This window comes from Micropterus salmoides, unplaced genomic scaffold (genome assembly GCF_014851395.1).
Source record: "Micropterus salmoides isolate LMB-PRFRI ecotype aquatic unplaced genomic scaffold, ASM1485139v1 Ms_hic_scaffold_1858, whole genome shotgun sequence".
Taxonomy (NCBI): domain Eukaryota; kingdom Metazoa; phylum Chordata; class Actinopteri; order Centrarchiformes; family Centrarchidae; genus Micropterus; species Micropterus salmoides.
In genome coordinates, this window is record NW_024040993.1 from 3,143 (window position 1) to 20,429 (window position 17,287).

Genomic DNA, 17,287 nt, shown 5'->3' on the forward strand with positions numbered 1-17,287 from the left:
TTTGCGCCATCCCATTCCTCTGCCATTTCCTCCTTTGCTCCAGCCCACTCCTCTGCCTTTTCCTACTTTCCTCCAGCCCATTCCTCTGCCTTTTCCTCCTTTGCGCCAGCCCATCCCTATACCTTTTCCTCCTTTGCGCCAGCCCATTCCTCTGCCATTTCCTCCTTTGCTCCAGCCCATTCCTCTGCCTTTTCCTCCTTTTCGCCAGCCCATTCCTCTGCCTTTTCCTCCTTTGCGCCAGCCCATTCCTCTGCCTTTTCCTCCCTTGCGCCAGCCCATTCCTCTGCCTTTTCCTACTTTGCTCCAGCCTATTCCTCTGCCTTTTCCTCCCTTGCGCCAGCCCATTCCTCTGCCTTTTCCTCCTTTGCGCCAGCCTATTCCTCTGCCTTTTCCTCCCTTGCGCCAGCCCATTCCTATACCTTTTCCTCCTTTGCGCCAGCCCATTCCTCTGCCATTTCCTCCTTTGCTCCAGCCCATTCCTCTGCCTTTTCCTACTTTCCTCCAGCCCATTCCTCTGCCTTTTCCTCCTTTGCGCCTGCCCATCCCTATACCTTTTCCTCCTTTGCGCCAGCCCATTCCTCTGCCGTTTCCTCCTTTGCGCCAGCCCATTCCTCTGCCTTTTCCTCCCTTGCGCCAGCCCATTCCTCTACCTTTTCCTCCTTTGCGCCAGCCCATTCCTCTGCCTTTTCCTCCTTGCGCCAGCCCATTCCTCTGCCATTTCCTCCCTTGCGCCAGCCCATCCTCTGCCTTTTCCTCCCTTGTGCCAGCCCATTCCTCTGCCTTTTCCTCCTTTGCGCCAGCCCATTCCTCTGCCATTTCCTCCCTTGCGCCAGCCTATTCCTCTGCCTTTTCCTCCCTTGCGCCAGCCCATTCCTCTCCCTTTTCCTCCTTTGCGCCAGCCCATTCCTCTGCCTTTTCCTCCTTTGCTCCAGCCCATTCCTCTGCCATTTCCTCCCTTGCGCCAGCCCATTCCTCTGCCTTTTCCTCCTTTGCTCCAGCCCATTCCTCTGCCATTTCCTCCCTTGCGCCAGCCTATTCCTCTGCCTTTTCCTCCTTTGCGCCAGCCCATTCCTCTACCTTTTCCTCCTTTGTGCCAGCCCATTCCTCTGCCTTTTCCTCCCTTGCGCCAGCCCATTCCTCTGCCTTTTCCTCCTTTGCGCCAGCCCATTCCCCTGCCTTTTCCTCCTTTGCTCCAGCCCATTCCTCTGCCATTTCCTCCCTTGCGCCAGCCTATTCCTCTACCTTTTCCTCCCTTGCGCCAGCCCATTCCTCTCCCTTTTCCTCCTTTGTGCCAGCCCATTCCTCTCCCTTTTCCTCCCTTGCGCCAGCCCATTCCTAAACCTTTTCCTCCTTTGCGCCTGTCCTCTTTTGTGTTTTTACTAATACTGCTGCCACTCGGTTTTCTGCCACCTGTTTTAAAATAAAAATTTCCATTGCCATAATTTTCACGTGTTTGTGATGGGGAGATGCTTTCACCTGTCTTAGAGCCATAATTTACATTATTGCTATCAAGCTCATTTTGGGAGGAGGACAAACCTCCTTCATCTAAATTATTTCCATTGCCATAACTAGGACCTGTTTGTGATGGGGAGATGCTTTCTCCTGTATTAGAACCATAATTTCCATTATTACTACCAAGCCCGCTTTGGGAGAAGGAACCACCTCCTTCATTTAAATTATTTCCATTGCCATAACTAGGACCTGTTTGTGATGGGGAGATGATTTCACCTGTATTAGAACCATAATTTCCATTATTGCTACCAAGCCCACTTTGGGAGGAGGACACAACTTCTGCTATATTTGTTGGGGAAGGTTGTGGTTCCTCTAAATAACAATAGGGTGTAACTTGTTTACCGCTAGAGCAGCTTGTGCACTGCATTTCACCTCCTGTGCAACGGAATATATTGATCAGACCAACTGATTGCCCAAGCCGCTCAATGGATCCACGTGGGTCACCATCACGGGGGTTAAATACATTGGAAAACACAATAGCATAGTTATTCCACTGCTGAATCATTTTTTATGCTATTGAGAATGTTATAGGGACTAGATTCATTTGTACATCTTTGATCACACGGGGAAGCAAGAACGTAGAAAAGCAACAAATCATTTTTGTCATGATTGCTGACCAAGGTGTCAAAGTTTTGTAGAATACGGTACTCTGCATGATCCGCTCTACCATCTTTGATTTCTGTGGGATAATTTTTTTTTAACATCAACCCACGTTTGACCACATTTTGTTGGAAGATCAGACCATTGCACACGTCCCTCAGGACATTGATCCACAACATTGGGCCATCTCAGAACTGTAGCTGCGACCATCCTCTTACTGGTGTACACTTCACATTTCTTCAAAATACTTTGCCAGACTTGTTCACGAGTGTCAGTGACTTGACTGATGTCATATATTTTCCTGTCACTGTCGTATGGGATGCTTACAGCCAGACTGAACATGGGTTCTCTTCTGTCAGAGGAAATATACACAAAATGTAAAGCAGGTGTCATTTAAAACAGTGTATTGATAAAGTTTAGAAAGTTAAATAGATTTAACCAAACTAAACTAAACTGTAGACTAAAGACATCTGTTATTTGAACATGAAATAGAAGAAAATTAAAGTTAAACCTTTTGTCTTGAACTTTATGTAATTTTGTGACTTAAAGAGTAGGTGTATGGAAAATCATCAGTGACATGTGATGTATAATGTAGCATTTGTTCTGTTAGTGTCAGTGTGTGTTTTTCTATTCAACGTTTGCATCTTCAAAAAAAAAATCTTTCTCTGCTAAAAAGCACATTGTAACTGTCGTGTTGAAAAGTGTACATAAGTAGTGTTTATGTTATCACTGACCTTTGACCGTTGCTGCCCGTGTAGCTTGGTCTATACCTGCCAAAGGAAACAGACAAAATGTTACTGGTATGTTTGATCAGTTGATACAGAACAGAAGTTCAGAAAGTTTATTAGATGGAAGGCTGGATATTAGAAATAGATTATCAACAAACAACAGCCCAGTGTATTGTATTAAAGTATGTAAATATAAATGTATTCGATAAGCCCAATTCAGTATCCTCAAATCTTTTTTGAAATGGAATTGCAAAGTCAACTTGAAAACAGTTTATTCGGTCCACTGGATATTTTGTTATTTTAAACTGGAATTGTTTTATTTATCTGATAATACATAAGCAGATGTTAAAAATATCATATCAATTAAATTTTTTTTATCTAAAAACAGCTATTGCATGCAAGGAGGGTCTTTGTATAGATTTTATTAGGTTTTAGGTTGTTTAGTTTTTTATTTGTATACACAAATAACAGCATGAATCCCATTAATAGAACTAAAACAGATGTTACAGCAAAGGTCCAGAAGTCATGCGCTTATACAACGAACCTCTACTTAAGAAAAAAGAAAAGAAAGGAAAAAAGTACTTAACTAATGAATACAACACGATTTAGCAAAATACAAGAGTTCACTAAATCAAGAGGCAACAATCACAAAATATACATGTAAAATTAAAGAAAGAATTGAATATACCCGGGATCTAATTATACATCACAAATTAAAAGTTGTAGCAGAAAGGGGTAGGAGAGTGGCAGAGTGGGCCTTTTGCTTTTGATTGAGGGTGTGGTTTGAGCAGGAGGTGATAAATTAGGCTCCTGTGAGCTGGAGGAAGGGAAGGACAAACATTTCATGCATGGAGGATAACAGAGGAGTGAGAAGTTCAGAGGAAAGAGAAAATTTGCTGAATTAATCCAGTTTTGAGCCATCTTGGCCATAGAGTGAAAATGAGATGCATATTAAAGTGCTGAAGAAGCAGTGGTACCAGGAACAGGCCAGACAAAGGACTGGAGGAAACTTTGAAGTGGGTGTGGACAACCATGTTAACGTGCTCTTCAACCTGCTTGGTTGCAGCTTGGTGCTTCCTTGATGTGGTGGACCATCAAAGCTAAGGCCCAATCCCATTGTCCCCCCTAAGCCCTGTAAAGCCTCACAGACTTTAGGGACGTAACTTGGAAAGTGATTGAGTGCAAGAGGCTGCAAGTATGGAACTCCCAAAGTGTCAGAACTGGATGAAAGAATAAATAAATTATTGGGGAAAGATATGCAAGAAAGAATGAATGAATGAAAGAATAAATAAATAAATGTGGAAATATAGGAAAGAATAAATCAATTAAAGAATAAATACATACATAAGCTTTTGCTTTTTCCTAACGAAACCTAATGTCATTGCCATTCAGACTTGTAATTGCTTTTCCTTTGCAAACGCAACTGCCAATCAATGTGTTTTGGACCTCCAATTAATCACTCATGGAAGTGTTCATTTCAAGGCAGCCTCACTCTGCTAATTGCAGTCACGGAACTTGACATCGTCACCTTGTTGTGACCTTATGGAGATTTTTCATGCAAATACCGGATGGATGATGTCTTACTATGAAGTTTATTGTACTAACAGACCTTCCAAGAAGCATGTGCTCCAGTTGGTAAGTGAAATCCTAGCATTTTATTAATATGTTGTTAGCAATAATTAGCAGGTATTGGTACATTACATTAGGTCGTTAGCTTAGCCATTTAACTAGCTAATTAGCCAGCTTCAAGCGCGACAAGCTGTGCTAACGATGCTCAAAAAACAATAGTATAACTTAATACATGGTTAACGCAGTTTTTGAAGTCCACAGGAATCAAAGCGTATTAGAGTGTTTGAATTTAATGTGATAAAACTTTGGATCAAAAGTAATCAGAGAGCTGATGGTGCGCCGCATTTCGGTAACTGTTAGGTAATGTTTGTAACTCCCTTCTTCTAAGTAGCAGACAATAATACATATAAAAGCAATTACAAAAATGGTAAACAGAAATAAACTATATTCAGTGGAGCAGTGCTGAGGATGAATTTGAGCTCAACAGTCGCTACATTTTCGATTCATACCTTCACCAGTCTGTAATCTGCATTAGGCTTCATTAATCGAAATGAGCCATCCAGGCTGTGTGCGCGCAGTTACACAGATCCGCCATTTACAAAATCAGGCAAATAGCTTTTCAGTTTAAGGCTTTATTGTTCTATGAATAGAACTGAAATCCAGTGAGTGCACACCATGGCACTGGTGGCCTGCTGGAAAGCAGCCTGCATCGCTCTTTCACAAGATGGATTCTGATATATTAACACTATCCTGTTGATGAAAAGATGGACATAAGCCTCTTTCTTTCACATCGGTTATTATTTGTTTTATAGCAATGCCTGACGGTGAGTCCATAAACAAAATGTCGCCACTGAAACTAATCTTGGCTTTGGATCAGCAGCTACCAACTGTTATTTATTCAGCAAACAAAAAATTCTGAGATGCACAGAGAGTGAGAGAAAATATGGGTGGATAAAACCATCCTGTTGGGCTTTACGAATGACGCACAGCTTCCTCTGTATGAAGGCTTACCCTGCTTCAACAACGAGCTGCTCCCGTTTTACTGCCACAATAATTGTTTGCGTTGTGAACATTAGGTTCATAGATGCTTTAGGAATAATATTATTGTATTGGCTGCCTGTGTTACTGCAAATAGTGACTGGGCAGCAAGCGTGATATTTTAAAATGATCTTATCAATATATTCATGGAGATTTAAAAAGGAAAATAATTATATTAATCAGAAATAACTAAATTACAGATAGCAGATTGCATTCCCTAGAAATAACATGTTGCACAGCAGCTGTTTCTAAACTGATGAACAGCAGATTAATTATATTATTAAATATATTTTACTTTTACTTGAGTAGGTTTGTCATTTTACTTTTACTTTTTATGGGAGTAATTGGAGTAAAGGTCTCTAAAGATCCAGAGGCCCCGACAAATGCTTTGTCTGGAGAGTGGGCTGAGCAGGGACAAACTCCTGGGCCACTTTTTTGCCTCTGTTCGTGACCATCCTTGACCTTAAAAACTTGCGGCCTGAGGTGTGTATGTGTCTAAGCTACATGTCCATCAACAATTTGAAAGTGGTCAAAATGTTCACACAGAGACGAGCATCCTACAGTATTTTAAAAGGAAGAGGACAGAGGTCACAGGAGTAGTAGAAAAAACTGAGGAGAACAAGCTTGTAAGTTGTATGGATAGCTACTAGACATTCTAAAACTCACGTAGTAAAAAGACTTTGTTAGGTCAATAGCATGTCATCAGAGTTTGCATTCTGTGTTCACAAACATTTTGCAGGGAGAGTCAATGCCAAGTGAGACACAGGGAATATCACAGACAGCTTACATCAATTGAAACATTAGGATAACTAAATACATTTGTACTGTGGCTAGCTACATTAACTAGCAGCTGTTCCATGGTTTTTATGGTAGGTAGTCAGTGGAGTTTTGTTCTAGTATATTACACTCTCTCTCTGACTGTGCACCCGAATCTTCATCCCCTCTCCCCCTATTCTCCATATCTTCTCACTGCAAAGACCCTCTTTCAGCCACACTAATAAGTACAATCTGTTTTCAAAAGTCATTAGAAATGAGCATTTAAGTGCTTTATTTAAAATAAAATCGGGGAGGCATGCCCCCGAACTCCCCTAGCATTTCAGTGCCCCCCCCCCCCAAGATTCAAAGTCACTCCTACACCCCTGTGATAGCTTGGGGGGAAAACTGCTCAGCAGTCTGGTGGTGCGGCAGCTGAAACTTATCTCTATATCTCTTCCCAGAAAGTAGCAGGGGACTGTTGACGAAGTTGCCTATCAGAATGAAACCAACGTTGTAGCTAACGAATGACATCTGCAGTGGTGTGTTCACTGTGGCTTTACTTGGTCTGTGCTTGTAAATATCCACTGTGTGCACATCCAATAGCTAACAGCTCTCTGTGTTAAAGTCTGTGTGGGGAAACACTGAGTACTAGTTCAATAACACATAAAATGAGAGCTAAATGATAAATATACATTAAGACCAAAATTGAGTGTTAAAAGTGGTGCCTCTGGCATAGATTATTATTGCATATTTGACAAAATAGCAGCAAATATTAATATTGCACATTTGAGTAAATAGTGTATTCTGTAACAAAGTTAAATAAAATGGGACAACTATGCCACCTGCTGTTATAAAGTTGTACCTGCATCAAGTAACGTTATTAATCACTAAGGTAAAGGATTATGGATAATTTCCAAGCAATGGAGAATTTACTATTAGGTAAGGTGTGAATATCCTTGGACTATCAATGATAACTAAGTTGAAAATCACATAAAAGGTTGAGCTAGCCTTATTTTGTTGAATATTAGATTAATTTGCCATCTTTAAATGAAGTTAACCATTCATTTTGTGTTCTCTCCAGGGTAGCTTGCTAACTTTAACATGGTGCTGTTTTTCCAGACAGGTTGTTGCTGCTGTTTGTCCACATGAGATGACGATTCAACACTACTGTCCTTTGTCATAAATGCAGGTATGTTGAATTTGTTGTTCTAAAGAGTGTAGTAGTATTTAAACATTAAGTGGATGCATTTGCTGTTATTTTGCTCCTGTATGTTGACCTGTAACCAAGTTGCATAATTGTTAGCATAAAATGGAAAAATACACCTAAAAAGGTAACATTTTCATGCATGTTGTTCTGTTCTCACAATTTAAGAGGGACAAATTTTGTTGTTTCATTTATTTAGTTTACTTATTTATCGAATGGTGATTTTAAATCCATTATATGATCAATGTGTTGTTGTGTCAATGTGTTCTTTGGATTTGCCACAAGACAGAGCATGCAATGTTTGTCCACATGCGATGACGATTCTACACTACTGTCCTTGGCTACTGGCCTAAATGCAACTGTGGTGTAAATCAGCAGTTACTATAAACCTGACAAGCTCCAAAACATTCAGTTAGACAGGTGACATACCACAGAGATCATACATGCTATCCTAACTGTTACATGCTGTAGAGGTCATCATGCTGAGATGATCTCAGAGTACAGTAGGTTTATGGTATTTGGGATTTCGTGTATTTCGTGTGCATTGTCAATAATTTTTGACCCATTTTGTATTTTGAGGTGCCAGGGGAGCAGATTGCAGAATCGATCCAGATGTGGAGCACCTGTGTCCACCTCTACCCGATATAAAAGTCCCAGCTTCCAGCTCGTGTACCTTGCTGCTTTGCTTAACCTTTTGTTTTTCCTTTTACTCCACAATATATGCACACTACTGATTTGAAATTATGACATTAGGTTCTATCATTATAATTACTGTTAAAACAATTTATTTCTAGTCATACAAAACAACTGTTACATTTCTAACCTTTTAATATTGATGTATAAGTTAACATTTTGCTTATATGCTAGAAAGTTCAAAATGAAAAGCTGATGTCCAAAAACACCAGCATATAACATTTCTTTAAGAGACAAATGTGACATTCACTGAGAAGTTACACTATGTGGAAAACAAAGAATTATCTGCACACTGAATATTTTTGAAACCCCCAAGGAGGTGTACTTTATTGCGAGCTCTGAGAAGGTTTTGAGTGGCTAACACGTAGGCATACCTATTTAACACAGGTGCTTTCAACCACCTCAGACTTTGCAAAGTTACAATTTATGATACCCCCTATTTGGACTCATAATTACTCAGTATGCAGGTCATTCTTTGTTTCAGCACTTACACACAGGTTGGTTTGGATGTGTACTCCTTTTATGTTTCAACTAGACAGAGCAGCAGACAAGGCACTCTTCAAACTTCAGGCTCTGGTACTGAGTGTATGGGTCCTATTTTGTCTTTAAGTCTAAGGTAGAAAGTGACAATACTTCTGCACACAAAGAAATATACTGCATAATTGGCAACATTTTATGTGAAACCTGAACCATTTGAGTATTTTCACTTTTCTATTTACCCTACATGTATCTCTCTAAGCAAGAGTTCAGTCAGTAGTAGAGACAGATGCAGTGCAAATATATATGGAATTTATTGCAATGTGAACCATCAACAATATTTTAAAACAGCCATGAAACACAAATGGGTAATGATATGGCCACTGGCTACCAACCACCAACTTTGACTTGCTTCTGGGGGGGTTTAGCCGATTAGCTACCTCCATGCTAGCAACGCAGAGTAGCATATTAGCTTGGTAGCCAGAGGTGAATGGTTTCAGAAATCAGGAACCTCAGCTCCTTCAAAACAGCTGTTCAGAAATCACTGGGTGGACACATCACAACCCAAGCGAAATCGGCCGGGCAAAATTCAACACAGTGGACGCTGTAGCGCTACTGCTGACTAGCGTTTGGGGGTGTAATTGCAGATTGACGGACACACGGACACACAGGTATAAATGCCTGGCTACCTGCGTAGCCTACGGCGTAGCTACTAACGTAGATACTCACGTAGACTCTACGCAGGAGTATAAATCGAGCTAAAGCCCTCACAAACTTGTGTGGACATTGGGGCCCAATCCCAATGTCCACACTCACAGACTTTGAGGCGCGTTCCCAGGAAGTCCGTGAGGGCTTAGGGCTGTCCCACGGTCAAATCGTCAAGTCCACGAGGGTTCTCTCACGGACATTTTGAGACCTTTATAGACACTTTTTGTAAGTCCGCATTTCTGCAGACTTTGGCTGAGGGAATTGCCCAAAGTTCATAGCGCTATGACGTGAAACACAGGGGTTACCGGGGGAAGACCGGAAGCAAAAAAAATTTCACAGCAATTCCACGTTATAAGAGAAGAAGAAGAAAACAGTAAACAAACAAGCATCAACACGCTCATGTTAAAATTGTTGAAAGTTTTCTTAACTTAAGTCAGAGGAATGCAGTCACCTTATTACACACTTAGTTTATTCAACTCTTTATTTTAGTTTTTGCTTAATGATGCTGTTTGACCAACAATAGTGTATTGACATTTACCTCTCCTCCACTCTGTAGGGCCAGAGCCTGCAGGACTTAAAATCAGGTAAAAACATTAAATAAAAAGTATGCAACCTGTTTCAGCATCGTCAAGGTGATAAAGTGGCAAAGGGCTGTCCCGTTCCTGTTTACAGCATTAAGAGCCCTTGCAGCCTCTTAAACTAATCACTTTCCAAGTGACGTCAGTAAAGTCTCTGAGGGTTCAGGGATTTGGGTTTAGGGGGGGGACATTGGGATTGGGCCTAAGTGGTGTCACGGTTTGGTATGGGTGAGGCAGGTTGGAGGACCCAAATGCACGACGCAAGGCAGGAAGAGGTATAGTACAATGGGGTTTTAATGTAACAAAAAGCGAGCACACTTACAGTTGAGTGGCTGAATACAGAGTCCGAAAACAAAGGTGGTCTAAACAGAGATCCAAAGGGAGCAGCGTAACAGGGAGACATGACAGCCAACAGGCGACCTCACAGCAACTCCAGGGGACAGCATACAATGACCCGACAAAGACAAGACAGAAACACCAGGTATACACACACACACACACACACGGACTAACGAGCAGGGCGGGAGCAACACAGGTGAAGGACATGAGATTAACGAGGCAGGCAGAGAGAGACAGTGAATAGAGAGACTGACATGCAGGCAGAGTGACAACTGGGGGAACAGACGGAACACAGGTTACTGAACACAAAACAGACCAGAGTGAACACTTAACATGAACTAAGGTACAGGACTGGGAACAAGGACAAAGAACTAAAACGCAGGAACAAGAGCAAGGCAGTGACTAAGAAACAATATAACAAGTAGACTACCAAACCAATATCAAAACAACACAGGACTACGAGCTAGAACACCAGACAAGACATAAACACTAAGGACAAGGAAACAAGAAGAACAGGAAAACAGAAGGACACCAGAAACAAATGGCAAAAACTACAACTCATGACAGTACCCCCCTCTCAAGGAACGGATCCCAGACGTTCCTTCAAAGCACGAACCAAACAGTCCCAAAACAAAGTGTCCATGCAGCCCCCGGGTGGGCGGAGGGAGGACTGGAGGAGGGCAAGAGCCAAACCAGGGTGGGCGGAGGGAGGACAGGAGGAGGGCCAGAAAAAACAAAAAACCCACAGTCCAAGGAGCAGACAGAAGGGGACCAGAGAACAGGGGGGAGGTCAAACAGGCAGGGCCAGGCAGTTCAGGAGGCTGACCGAGGCATCCAGTGGGGAACAAAAGTTCAGGGGGTCGTCCCGGAGGGTGACCCATGAGGCTGGGCAAATCAGGGGGAGAACAGAGTTCAGGAGGCCGTCCCGGAGGACGACCCAACAGGCCGGGCAGAACAGGGAGGCAACAACGTTCAGGAGGTCGTCTGGGAGGACGACCCAACTGGGCGGGAGGACCAGAGGGTCCACAGAGTTCAGGTGGCCGTCCTGGAGTACAGCCCTGGAGGCCGGACTGTTCCGGGGGACGGCAGGAAGGCCAACAAAGAGGCTGGAAACCCACTGGAGGCCAAGCGGGAGGCCGACGGCATGACCTCTCCAGAGGTCGGCACCCAAAGCTCTGGTGCTCTGGAGCTGCAGCAGGGCTGAGGTCCGAGAACTGAGCAGCTGGGCTGAGGACCACCGGCGAGACAGCTGGGCTGAGGACCATGGACCGGACACGAGGAGCTGGAGTCGGTCTGAACACCGACTGGACAGCTGGGCTGGGAACCATGGACCGGACACGAGGTGCTGGAGTCGGTCTGAACACCGACTGGACAGCTGGGCTGGGGACCATGGACCGGACACGAGGTGCTGGAGTCAGTCTGACCACTGACTTGATAGCTGAGGTCCACGGACTGAGCAGCTGGGCTGAGGACCATGGAACGGACACGAGGAGCTGGAGTCGGTCTGAACACCGACTGGACAGCTGGGCTGGGGACCATGGACCGGACACGAGGTGCTGGAGTCGGTCTGAACACCGACTGAGCAGCTGGGCTGAGGACCATGGGCCGGACACGAGGAGCTGGAGTCGGTCTGAACACCGCCGAAGCTGGTGTTGGTCGGACTACCGACGAGGGAACAGGAGTCGGCTGGGCCACCGGCGAAGCAGGTGCCGGTCGGACCACCGACGGAGCACGAGGAACGGGAGTCGGCTGGGCCACCAACGAAGCTGGTGCTGGTCGGACCACCGACGAAGGAACAGGAGTCAGCTGGTGATCAGGCTGGCTGCTAGCAGATTCTGCCCACCTGATCGGGCAGGTGGGCAGGCAGAAAGCTAGTAGCACTAGCTGGCCTGGGATCACGCTGGTTGCAGACAGGTCGCTGCTGGTGACCTGGTCGCCTCCGATGACCACCACGGGAACCCGAAAAGATGGCCAGGCGACTTCCCTCGAAGGAGGACTCCGGGGGGAGCCTAGCCTCCAGGCTATCAGGCCATAGGCTAGCTGTGCTAGCTGGCCGGTAATCAGGCTGGGGGCTGGAGTTCACAAAACTCTTGGCCCACCTTGGCAGTCGACGTCGCAGCCATGGCCTTGCGGCTACCTCCCAGTGAGCCTTAATGAGGGCAGCTTGCTGGGATTTGTGGCTTGACGCGAACTGCCAGATTGTCCATAGTTCGGCCAAAACGTCCAAGAACCTCTCCCTCTCCATTTTTGCGTCTGCTGGGTCCATATTTGGTCGGGTCATTCTGTCACGGTTTGGTATGGGTGAGGCAGGTTGGAGGACCCAAATGCACGACGCAAGGCAGGAAGAGGTATAGTACAATGGGGTTTTAATGTAACAAAAAGCGAGCACACTTACAGTTGAGTGGCTGAATACAGAGTCCGAAAACAAAGGTGGTCTAAACAGAGATCCAAAGGGAGCAGCGTAACAGGGAGACACGACAGACAACAGGCGACCTCACAGCAACTCCAGGGGACAGCATACAATGACCCGACAAAGACAAGACAGAAACACCAGGTATATATACACTCACACAGGGACTAACGAGCAGGGCGGGAGCAACACAGGTGAAGGACATGAGATTAACGAGGCAGGCAGAGAGAGACAGTGAATAGAGAGACTGACATGCAGGCAGAGTGACAACTGGGGGAACAGACGGAACACAGGTTACTGAACACAAAACAGACCAGAGTGAACACTTAACATGAACTAAGGTACAGGACTGGGAACAAGGACAAAGAACTAAAACGCAGGAACAAGAGCAAGGCAGTGACTAAGAAACAATATAACAAGTAGACTACCAAACCAATATCAAAACAACACAGGACTACGAGCTAGAACACCAGACAAGACATAAACACTAAGGACAAGGAAACAAGAAGAACAGGAAAACAGAAGGACACCAGAAACAAATGGCAAAAACTACAACTCATGACAAGTGGGGGAAGAGCTAGACTCTCAGCACATTTAAAAATAAAATACCGTTACAGATTTTCGATCGTATATCAACAATAAATACAATTAAATCAGACAAAAAAGAAAGATTTTTACTACGTAGCCTACTTAATCATAGTAGAAGCACAAAAAGCAAGCACTAATCACCAAATCAACAAAATCTAAACGTCATCAAAGTCCGGAAGGTAAAACGCTCTTATTCTGAAGTGCTACCTGTGGTAGTTGTTAGATGCACCCGTCAAGACAAGAAACTAAAGCGATCCACAGAGACTTTTGAAGAATGTAGTAGAAGCACAAAAAGGACAAATAAGAACAAGTCATTAACGCGGGGCAGGCTACAAGCTTCGCTGCTGAAATGCTTCTGAGAGGCTTCCAGTGGAAGTTGCACACATGCAGCCTATGTCCATCCCTCAGAATTCCCATGATGCATGAGGGTGAAGAGAGTTTTGTTAAAATGTACTAATAAGTTGCCATTTGTTTGAAATACAAATGTTACTTTATGATTTATGTTTATTAAAACGTGTCTCATAGAATAGTGTGTTTGTTGGTAATTCTCATTCTTGTCATTTTCAAAAGATAGCAAACTCTTGATAATGTATACTTTATTTGAAGGAATTTCAACTGAAGTGAAACTCACTTGTTCAAGATTTCTTTTACAATTCCTGCAAGTTCGTTCTGGTCCACATCAGCCAAACTGTTTCCAGCAGACAGGAACAAACCCAGCGTTACAGCCATCCAGTACAGGACAGCCATCTGAGAGTGATAGACAAACAGCACCAGCAGAGAGGATCAGAATCAGGGATAAGAATAATAAAAACACTAAATACATTACAATTTCAAAATATATTATCTGCAACAGGTTGTTGTTAAACACAGTGTTCACTACATGCTGCCTGTATAGTATTTACACTATATCTTACACATTATGATGTGCTCTAAAAACATTGAGCGAGGCTACAGTAATGAGGAAAAATGTGTCAAATAGTTTGCTCATTCTTGAGAAATATAGCAACACATTTAAAAGTCAAACTTTTACAAACTGTAATCCATACTCACTGTTCAGAAATTGTTCTCCGGCTATTTGGTCAGACTGTGGTCTGACGAAATAGTCAGCAGCTGTTATTGATTTCAGTGAGCAACAACACAGCAACCAGCCATTTCAGGACATAAGTGGGATCTCTTATTTTTGCTGGACATTAATTGACTTAAAACATTTGTAACATTATGTGGTCTTTGTTTGCTGTGAGTCTTAAGCCTGGTATCATAACCCAACACTGAGTAGTGTCATGGAAATTATATTCCTGAGGAGGGGTTGAGCAAATAATTGAGTTTCCAACCAACCCACAAAAATAAAACTTCTGTTTTATCCAACTGGAATAACTATTATACTAGTAGAAAGAAGTAGGCCACATTAGCTGAAATTCTAATAAATACACTAACATTAACCCTAGTCAAGCCTTAACAAGAGCGGTGTAATAATAGAAAACTGTTGTGAAACAACTGAATTGTTGATTCTCAACTTATTAGCTGTTGAATTGTTACAAATAGCCTAAACTATCTGAAGGTAGACAATCCAAACAAAGCTTGTAATCTATATAAATATAAACATTAATAATATTATTTACTTTATATTTAATGTTATAGACTATATTATTATATTATAGTAATATACAATTTTAAACTACTTGCTTACATGACAGAAGTCAGTAACACAACTTAAAACTCAAAATTAACTGACTATTTACTTAACATGGGACTTGAACACTGTTCTCCTGTGTCAAGGTCCTGGGTTTGACCTATTACTTCACTCCACCTTCTAATGACTTGCTATTTATGATATGTCATCCTGCTTCCTCCTTTGCTACTGTTGTTATGCCACTAAGGGTTGCTGCCATAATAAATGAAAATCGGTGTAGCAATAACGTCCTTCCAAAAATTACCAATTTGTTAGTTTTTCTGTGGAGGACAGGCTGGATTTGGTACATTGAGTCCAAATCAACAGACACAAACATTAAAGTGTTTAAATTTTCCCTTTTTGTCTGACTTCAGATGCTCAGTTGTGTTTTGAACTAAATACTAATATTTTTATGCTAACATGCAAGGTCAACGCATTAACTCGCAAGTTAGCATTTTAACATTTATACATATCAACATAGTAAAGGTGTACTATTCTGCAGTGGTAGTTTTTGAAGTTCTGAGTTGTTTGTGATGCTGTAGGAAGCCATTGTAACTGCTGTCAATCCAAACTCACTATAGCTGCCGCTGTCTATGAAGGAGCAAGATTTAAAATGTTTTTGAGGTGCCCTGATTGAGAATGCTTACCTCACTGCTGCTGCCAACCGGATCTAAAAACAGAAAAGACACAACACCAATAATAGAAGTAAAAATTTGTATCTCATTTTAAAGGATATATTCACATATTTTCTAATCTGTCTTTCAAATAGTCAGGGGCAATCCTGCTGTTTATACTGGCCATTAAAAGATCCCTTCTTAATGTGCTTCCAATGGAGCAGTTGGGGGACAAAATTCAGACTCAGAATCTGTTTTATTGCCAGTTATGTGTACACATACGAGGAATTTGTACATTGCTCACGATGTGCTTATTCATACAAAAATACAAAATCACAACAATAAAAATAAAATAAAATCAGACACAGACTTCAGTATAGACAACACAAATATACACACTATGAACAAAAACAATATAGATATATTGACAAATAGTGCAGTGAGCAGAGTGCAAAGGATGCAGGAGTATGTACATGTCGGAGGTGGATGTGATTTACAGGTACATATTAATGTACACATGTACACAGTGCAATGAAGCATAGTGCAAAGGATGCTGGAATAAATAAATAAAGTATTTTTTGCAGGAGTTATGACTTGAGTTAGGTGGATTGGTATACAGTATCTACAATATGACAATATATCAGTATGAACAGCACTGAAATAGAGAATGGTGAATAAATTATAAGTGTTAGCCAGTAAACAAGTGGCTCATTAGAGGCAGAGTTACTGAGTTATTGTACTAGAATTGTTCCTGACACTGTGAGTCAGAAATCAGCTGTTCATCAGGTCGATGGCTTGTGGGAAGAACCTGCGAAATTACTAACCCACCCATTCAACAGGTACAAAAACACAATATCAAAAACAAAAAGAACTTCTGCAGGTGTTTAACAACACTTTTGCAAATACCATATATGCCAAAATGGCTCTTACAGGTGATTTTTGTCATTTTGTTCACAACAAATTATACAATGTTTTGTTCATCGAGATCTGATGTGTGATGTAAGTGTTCCCTTTGTTTGAGCAGTGTACCCAAACAGAATCTTGTACTATAGGACAATAACTTTGGAAAATACTACTTGTTTTGATTAAGTTGGGCAGCTAACTGAGAAAATCGTGTACAGAGCACCTAGCACTCAACTCTCTGACTATCTTCCAGGTAGTGACAGAACTTCACTAATAAAAGTAAAAATTGTGTACCTACTTTGGTGGAGAAAGACGTCTATCAGATGCAGTTGACTCTGTTTCTTTCACAATGCAAGGTGCTGTCTCAGTGAATACAGTTAGAAGTGAGTTACATTTTTATAGAGGACAGCCTGACACGGACAAACCCACATGCCCTTATTTGAACATGTCTCTAAGTTATGTAGGAGAAAGAACAGGAGAAAAATATTCTGCTGTTTGATTTAGGAAGTTGAACAAAGACCGAATCATTTATATTGACACACAGCCCTTTGGAGGTCTTTGATTGGCTGATACAATACTTAAGGAAGGGCGGTTTTTTTCTGTAAAGTAATTTGGTCTATAAACTAAACTTTTTGCACGTACCCCCACATTTTGCACGTACGGGACACTCCAGACCGTCTCATATAGAGACGCTTCCGGGAGCGTCTCATAGAGAGGACATAACTATGTTTTGTCACTTTTTCTGAAAGCGTTGGTATCGGACGCCCTGAGATGAGAACAGGCTGGTCATGGGGGTTATTATGAAGAGTTTTCACTATTTATCAAAATGGGGGATTATTCCTTTAAGTAAGAGACAATAAATCGTGTTTCACAATAGAGGGCATGTGCATGACGTCACAGA

At 42.4% G+C, this 17,287-nt stretch overlaps 1 long non-coding RNA gene across 2 annotated transcripts; it reads right to left on the reverse strand.

Moving 5' to 3' along the window:
- Positions 1-1,550: 1,550 nt before the first annotated feature.
- Positions 1,551-16,854, reverse strand: LOC119909724. Of its 2 annotated transcripts, none has more exons than XR_005445521.1 (4): positions 16,685-16,854; positions 13,832-13,947; positions 2,847-2,882; positions 1,551-2,464 (listed from the first exon to the last, which is right to left on the reverse strand). It is a non-coding gene; the product is annotated as an uncharacterized LOC119909724 (long non-coding RNA). The 2 variants fall into 2 exon arrangements; XR_005445522.1 differs by lacking the exon at positions 16,685-16,854 and adding an exon at positions 15,446-15,464.
- Between the last annotated feature and the right edge of the window lie 433 nt (positions 16,855-17,287).